Below are 8,611 nucleotides of genomic sequence, written 5' to 3'. Positions count from 1 at the left end.
GTCATTTGCCGTAAGAGTAGCTAATTCTTCCTTCATAGCTTTTTGCCATCGAATATCACACACCGCTTCCTCATAGGAAGATGGTTCCTATTCTTCAGATATTCTACTGATGCAGCACATGTGTTCTAGCGATAATTTACTGAAGGAAGCATAAGAGGACACTGGATATTGCATACTTGGTGTTTCCAAGGTTGGACAAGTATAGTCTTTTGTCCATGTTGGAGGTCGCACTTCTCGTCTTGAACGCTTGGGCATTGGAATTGGTGTTTGCTCAACAATTGGTGATGAGGAGGACCCATTATCATTTTGCTAAGGTGATGAAATGGTTGATCTATTCATAATAGGGGAATAATCCAAAGATCCAGCAGAGAAATCAAGATATTCAACGGGTGCCGTTATAAGGCATGATCTAGAGCACGACTGATCCGGTGCAACCCAAAAATATTGTGGCTTCATAGATATATCCTCCACCCATAAGAATTGTTGATGATTCGATGTTGATATTGGCGGCTCATGTGTAGACGCCATCTCTTGGAAAGGGAATACATCTTCATGGAAAACAACATCTCGGCTAACAAAGAAGCGACTTGTAGACATCTCCATAACTCGATAACCCTTTTGCAAAGCTGGATATCCCATAAAAATGCATTGAAGAGCATGTGGATCCATTTTATGGTGACATCTCATATTTGCCACATAGCAAAGATAGCCAAATACCCAAAGATGACCAATCGTCGGTTCTTTGCCAAAAAGCATTTCAAAAGGGGTGCGTCCTTCTAATATTCTAGTTGGCATGCGATTAATTAAATAGGCTGTCGTGACCACACAATCTCCCCAAAAACATTTAGGAATGGAAGCTTCATATTTTGGTGCTCGAGCAACTTCTAAAAGATGTCGATGTTTACGTTCTACAACACCATTCTGCTAGGGAGTGTATACACAAGAACTCTCATGGAGTATTCCTTGAGAGGATAGTAAAGATTGACATTCATGAGAGAAAGATTCACTGCCATTATCTGTTCGAATCCTTTGAACAGTTTTATTGAATTGATTTTTAATCATGGACAATAATTTCGATAAATGTGAAAAAGTCTAACTCTTGGATTGCATGAGAAATATCCAAGTAGCACAAGAATAATCATCAACTATGGTGAGAAAAAAGGGGATCCATCACGGTGTGGTGTATGGTAAGGACCCCAAATGTCCATATGAATTAATAAGAAAGCACTGGTGGCACGAGATATGCTATTTGAAAATGGTGCTCGTGTTTGTTTTGCCAAAGGGCATATTTTACAATCAGGACAAGGAAAATGAGCACTATGACACCGACGCCTTTGAGAAAGGGAAATTTTATTTCTAGTGATAGCATTACAAGATATGGATAAATCATAATTTCCAGGAAAGTTGACCCAAAAATAGAGCCATTGTTCCATTCTACCCAAGCCCATAAGTTTCCCAGTCGAAAGGTCCTAAAAAGAACAATTTTCAAAATTGAAATTGGCTTGACAATGATTGTCCTCACAAACTTTGCAAACAGATATGAGATTGAATTCGAACTCAGGAATGTACAACACATTTCTTAGGACAATATTTTTGCTAAGGTATACAGTCCCAATTTTTCTAACATCAGTGACAGTTCCGTTTGGAAGCCGAACAAATATGGAGGATTTAGGCTTTGTATGGACATCATAAAATAAACATTCATTGCAAACTATGTGGTCATTGTGGCCTGTATCAATAATTCATGCATCAACTGATATAGTCTTAGTTTCGCATAATGAAGCACTTGAAAAATTGGCACTCTTGTCAACTGTCCTCAATTGATTAAGTGCCTTCATAATTTTCTCATATTGATCCTAGGTAAGTGGCTGATGAGCTGGATCATTTCCATGTGCAAATACCTGATAAGTAAAAAATTATTTCCCTTTCTTTTCTTTGTTAGCAGGCTTACCATGTAATTTCCAACATGTTTCAATAGTGTGATGCGGGCGACAACAATATTCACAATTCTTACCCTTGAATTTAAAAAAATTTCCTCCCCCTCTAGATGATGACGTGGCACCATAAGGACCATTTGATTTAGCACCATAGGGCAATGAATAGGAGCCGTCGGATCCATGTGGACGCCATTGATCTGGACCGTCGGATCGCACAATATAAGGGTCGTCATATCCATGTGGACGGTGCTAATTTGGACCGTTCGATCATACAGCATAAGGACCGTCAGATCCTCTTCCATGCCTGTAGTCCCCACCATCCGTTCGGAATGCATGGGAACAGTCCGATCCTTGCTTTTGATCTTGACCGTTGGATCGGTAAATTCTAGGGTTTTCAAAGAAGTCTTCTTCTTCCTCTATCATTCGGGCTCCTCCCGAACACGACCTAGAGCTACCTACTCGCTGCGGCGTGCGAGATCCACCGTGAGAGTGGCTCGAGTTCTTCGCCAACACTGCAAGCACGATGCTCTCTCCTCCCCTTTCTTGTCCGGTGGTCGCGAGGCACTAGGTTTCTTCTTGGATAGCAAGCTGAAATATGTGGCCGAGCGGTGGCACCAGCTCCATGGTGAGGATCTGTGAGCGGAAAGGTATTCAACTATCATTTAGGGCTAATAGGAAGTGGGTTACTTTCTCTCATTCCTTAATTTCTCTGTATTGCTTGATTGTTGACTCTAGCCTTCGAGCTACTCCTCCGCGGCTTCGAGCTTGTTCCAAAATGCTGATAGGCGGTTGAAGCAAACAGTAACCGAGAGGTTCCCTTGCTTCTATTCCGCAAGGGCTTGAGTCAAAGAAAAAACTTTAACCCGATCAAGTTTCCCATACATTTCCCTAATGTTTTCCACATCATTTTTATGTCTTTTGTAGGAGGAAGTCCGACGACAACCTCTGCTGTTACATAGTTTCCAATCCAGGTACGTACCAAGAAGTTGCACCTCCACCAGTGGCATTGCATGCGGTCGTTGGTTGGAAGAGGGACGGATTTATCAAGGAATCCATCCTTGTCTTTTGTGACGAGGGCTCGATGGAAGTCCCTCGAGGTCAAATAATGGTCTGGTCCAACAAGTTGAATCTTGATTAACTTCAATTCCGGCCCATCAACTAGTGAAGTATAAAGCGAGTCACCAGGTTCTGGGCGGCCAGTGATGGTCGGAAATAAGAGTGGTATAAACCCAGGTGGAAAGTTCGGGTTAGGGTTTGTAGCCATTCCACCCGGAACAAATTCGGGTCTTTGACCCGGGGAGACGAAATCTGAATCTCTAGTTGGGTACGATTGTTGTTGTGGACTGTAGTTAGCCCACTGACTAGTTCCGGCGGCCCATGGCCCCTGAACAGAAACCCATGGCATGTATAGCCATTGGATTGAAGCTGGAAACTGGCTCGTGATTGGAGCCGCTGGGTGTTGAGCAATTTGCTCAACTTGTTCTAAGACCTGGTCGGATATATCTTCATATGCAAGTAGAATTTCTTTGTCGTCTGGGTTCTGCATGTTGGAGGTAGCGTTGAATTCCTTTCGATGTGCTGATTTTGTTTTGCAGGTACTACTTTGCAGCAACAAACCAGAAAACAATCGGAGGCAATCCAAAAATTATGGAAGGCGGATCAAGAACAAGGCTTTGACCCTTTTTTGAGATGATGACAAAAGAGGGGAATTCTCACTCAGTGTGTCAATTTGTTTTGTAGGTGAGGTGTTGCAACAGCAAAGTTGAAAAACAACTGAGGGCAATTCGAATGATTTTGCGGAAGCTATATCAGAACCAATTGCTCTGATACCATGACAAGAATCGTGAAAAATGGAGAGGAATTTTTTGTATTATGTATTTCTCTACCTTCAGTGTACATGTATATGACTATATTTGTAGTACAGTAAATGAAATAGAAAATATTTACACAATATTAATTTTTCTAAAGTAAATCATATCTACGATTATCTATGATTTGCTGAATCAATCTTTAGACTAAATCAAATTCTTTCTCCAACACAATATCAATATCGAATTTTAATTTTCATCGGTCAGGAGCTTGCTCTTCTCGTTCGAACCTTTATTCATCCATTGCTGAAGTTCCCGTCGCTCGTCCCACGCCTCAATGACTGCCATGGAAGCGCTGGTTTCGCATAAAAGTGCCTTTGCCGAGACGGACTTGGCAGCTCCTTGTTTTGGCGTGTTTCCTTGATTCAAGTCTTCCGCTGGCGACTTGATTTTCTGCTTTGTATCTGAGTCGCTACTGCTGTGGTTCGCCGTGTTGTTGATAGAATATGAACGCCCAGCTTGCCACCATCGCTGATTGCTCAAAACTGAACATTCACTGGGTTGGAAAGCAAGAGCCAAACCAAATCTGGAGAGAAACAGAAGATACGAGGACAAAATAACACACAAAGAAAACAGGGAGAGTGAGAGCCACGAAAATTCATCATCACTTGGTTTTTACGAAACCCCGCTAGAATTTCCGTATTGTCTGAGCCTCAGATGGTTGGTCATGGCTGTAGAAGCTCCAATACAAGTAGTCTACCTTGAATACTTTTCGGCCGTTGATAAAATCGTTGTTTGTTTTTTTGCCATTGTATATTAGTAGGCTGTTCAGTCAAGCCAAATCACGTCTTGTTATTGTAGAGCCTATAAAATCGTGCAGTGGCCTCCATGGCATGTTGCCAACATCAACTCGCTTCAATACCATCAGGCCGTTTTTTGTTCCATTTAATTTTCAAAGTTGATCACATGTGTTAGGGAAATCCCTTATGATGTTTTGAAGATGACAAAATAAATCAAAGGCTACTAACGTGCTTAATGGTTAAGTAATAGACTACGCAAATGATAGAACATATAAAGGATATTATCAAAGTCTATACTTGGAAGAATCAGAAGGCAGACTTTATGTTGGAGCTGAACTTATTCAGACTGACGTTCAGATTGTAAAGTCTATTGTACTCATACTCAGATTATAAAGTCTATTGCACTCAGACTCTACTTCAGACAGAACACCCTCAGACTTTACGTCTAGAACGAGACACAAGTTCAGAACGTACCAAATTCAGAACGAAGCAGATTCAGAACGAGATAACTCGACAGAACGTAACACAAGCCCTAAATGTATAACGTCTAGTGATCTGGTTTGGATTCTACATCAAGATTGATTTGATTGACTCAATCTAATTGATTGGCGATTGGATGTTGAACACAATAATTTTCTATACGAAGAAGCTCTACTTATAGAAACTAAGATTCTGTTTGTATGGGCGATCAGAATCAATTTGGGATTCTACTTTTATCACTCAACGGTTACCAAATCTTCTAGATACAGATTTGTCCAATGGGTAGATTGGAAGACAATCCTCAAGATATTGTCCAATTGCTAGTTTGGAAGTGGAGGAGTATTTAAGAAGACCAAGGACCGATGAGCAAGCAAGAGACGGAGCGTAGAATTTATAATTCCAAAGTCTGAGCGACCTTCGATCATATACTTGTCTCTTGTGAGCTTAAACGTTTGTGATCGTGAGAGAAATACTAAAAGAGTGACTTAGTGAGATAATGTGATCTACTACTAAGCATTTGCACTCAAAGTTGTAATCTCCTCTTGATTGCATAGTGGAATCCAGCTAGAAGGTTGTTAGCGTGGGAGAGTGGACGTAGGCTTGATCTAAGCCGAACCACTATAAATCTTGTGTTCTTATTCTCTTCCCTGAACTCCTTTATTTTTTTTGTAATTCTATTTAACTGCTAAAGTCTGAACTCGCTCAAAGTCTGTTGTTCTTCAAATTCAATTTTAAAAGTCTATTGTTATTCAAACTCAAGTTAAAAGTAAAGGTTTTTACTGCATTTTGCAGAATTTGTTTTTACACCTATTCACCCCCTCGAGGTGTTCATACTAGCACTTTCAACATGTCCGGATTTTCATCTCACTATGCTTTCCCTGCTTTGGTTAGCCGAAGTTGAAGAGAACGCCAGACATCATAGATGAAGAAATGAGCGACATTTTGCTGCCGCTACCATCCAAATCACAGGCTTGGTTTCCGTGCATGTCGAAATCCTGAAACACTAAGCTCACCGACCCCTCCTCCTTCAGGTCCTATCGAAATCTAGAGAATATTTGATTTCGCCTTACTATCATTTCATCAATTGCTAGTAGTTTTTATCATAATCTTTTTCAATCGCACGTAAAGGTGCATTGAAAAAGCCAGTGAGTTGTACCCAATAAAACAGCGGTATCAATTCCTGTAATGGGATTGAATCATAGGCAGAGAGCACCTGGGGACGATTTGATTCAGCTCTAGAGAACGCAACACAAAATCAAGAGACCTTGGCTGAAAGCATATCCAATAGAGAAGACAAATGACGGAGGGGATGATCCGTTCGCTTCCCCCGTCTCTCTGGAGAGCATCGTCTGTTATGCCATTTCATTTTCTCAGTGGACCTAGGCTCAACCTCTGGGAGAGATTGCTATGCAAATTTCAGCACTTCTACTGATTTTCTACTCGAATTATTTGATACGGACGACTCATAAGATCAGGCACGTCCGCCTGCTCTTTTTCTATCTGAAGGTGCTCCGGTGGAGTTGAACTACATGCCGACTTGGGTGCGTAGGATCTTGCCAGAGTTATATAAATAATGTGAAAGTTGCTTGCTCTTTTTGTATATTTATATAATTTTGATCACCTTAGGTTCACTCTTTTCCCATTTTAGCGCCTAAGTTGCTTGCGCTAATAATACTTGCGAATGAGGCGCTCTTTGGTTTTTTTCATTCTTCTCCTTATAAGTAGTTATATAAGTAATGTGAAATATTAGCGCATATAGTGTGAGTGTAACTTTTCCTTTTCACAAACAGTCTCATCCACCATTGATTTAAGAGTTTTAACTGCTTACCATCTTCCCTGACCATCAAAATCAACAGTGTATAAAGCCATATGTGGAAATTTTTCTTTTTCTCTGCTGGTGTCTGCTATAATTACTGTATTAATATTTCTATTTATAATTTATTAGCTGGAATGGAAAATAATATTGCATGCGAATTAGGGGTGGCAATGGGACTGGGCAGGTGCACGATTGCAAAGCGGATGCGGGGGATTCCATCCTGGTTCCACTATTCTTAAAGACGCCCTATCATAGGCCCATCTCCTGAGCAGGTACATCTACGATCTCCATCCCCAACCCCAACCAAGAATGCGGATTTCCCCGTCACACTTGCCCTCCTTGATAATAACTTCAAGATTAAAAATTATTTCTTCAACAAGCCCCTCAAAAAATTTTGCAAGTTGAAAAAAAAAAACCATTTTTGCGAAAAAAAAAAAAACGAATTTGGGATTCTTAGATCCTTTAGAATATAATTTAGTTTGTGAATTTACCGTGATAAATTGATGAGAAAAGGGAATGAAGTATTGGAAGTATTCATGTTATATTAAAATCTATGTTGAAAATAAGAAACTTTATATTACCAAAGTAATACGATTTATATAAAGGAACAAGGTTAATACTAGAAATCTCCACCATTGAGCATAGGATGTCATTAAAACCCCCTATACACACCCAAGGTAGGGTATGTAAGGTACTAAGACGACTCAAGTCTGCCCAAAATAGTTGTCGATGTTGATAAACCGATGGCGCATGCAAACAGGTAAGACTCATAGGTAATTCACTACTGTTTTCAGAATAGATAGTATCAATATAGTGCGCGTTATAACTGTTAACATGAAGAGAAATCTGATTTGTCCAAAAATAACCATACCTCCAGCCAAACCAATAGGATTCACCACAAAACTCTTCGGAAATTTTAGTCTACGTTGGACTCGCTAAACAACTGGTTCCTGATTCCGTGTCTCCATCAAAAAGAGAACATCGGGCCGTTCTTGGGCCACTAAGGCCCTAAGTGCTTGAACTGTCAAGGAATTGCCCAGTCCTTGACAGTTCCAACTTAGAATCTTCATTTGTCCAATGGTGGCTTATTGGAGCAAGCCACCTCAGCCCATTCGGCGTCTCCATAAGTTGACTGTCTTCTAAAACTTCTGGTAGAGCAGGACGAGACCCATAAGGAGAATACCTCTTTACTTTCTTCAACGGAGAGGTCTTGGTCTGCAACATGGATTTTTTTTAATTTTTTGGAAGTAATAACTGACTCTGTTGCTTCTTTAACAGCATTGGATTGGATCAATACAGGGGAATCAGAGGGTTTCAAAGTGGTTTGGACAATCTTCTGAGCAGAGTCAAGGGTGGAAGAGCTTGGCATAAAGGATGTGTTGGGGATATTAAGATGCGGAGCCGACTAAGAATCCATTTCTACTTGCTGGGTACATGTATCCGAAGGACCTGGTGGGAGCAAAAGCAATCCTTGTTGAGGAGTTTTAGGTACTGATTCTTCAACATCCTCCGAAGTTGGTTTTAATTCATAGAAAGCCTGCCAGAATGGGCTAGGATCCCGAACTTCAGCCCTTAACCATTGACCGTAGTACATCTTATCGCGCACTTCAAAGTTAGCCTCATCATAAGGAATAGCTTTGCAATAGGAAGCATAGTGACCAAGAACCCCACAAGAATAACAAAAAGTTGGTAACCTTTCTTAACGAAAATCCAACCACATAGGTTTCCCCGCTACTCAAATGAGCTTTCCTGATTTAAGAGGATCCTGAA

This window comes from Eucalyptus grandis, chromosome 3 (genome assembly GCF_016545825.1).
Source record: "Eucalyptus grandis isolate ANBG69807.140 chromosome 3, ASM1654582v1, whole genome shotgun sequence".
Classification (NCBI taxonomy): Eukaryota; Viridiplantae; Streptophyta; class Magnoliopsida; order Myrtales; family Myrtaceae; genus Eucalyptus; species Eucalyptus grandis.
Note: the sequence above shows the minus strand (reverse complement) of the source record.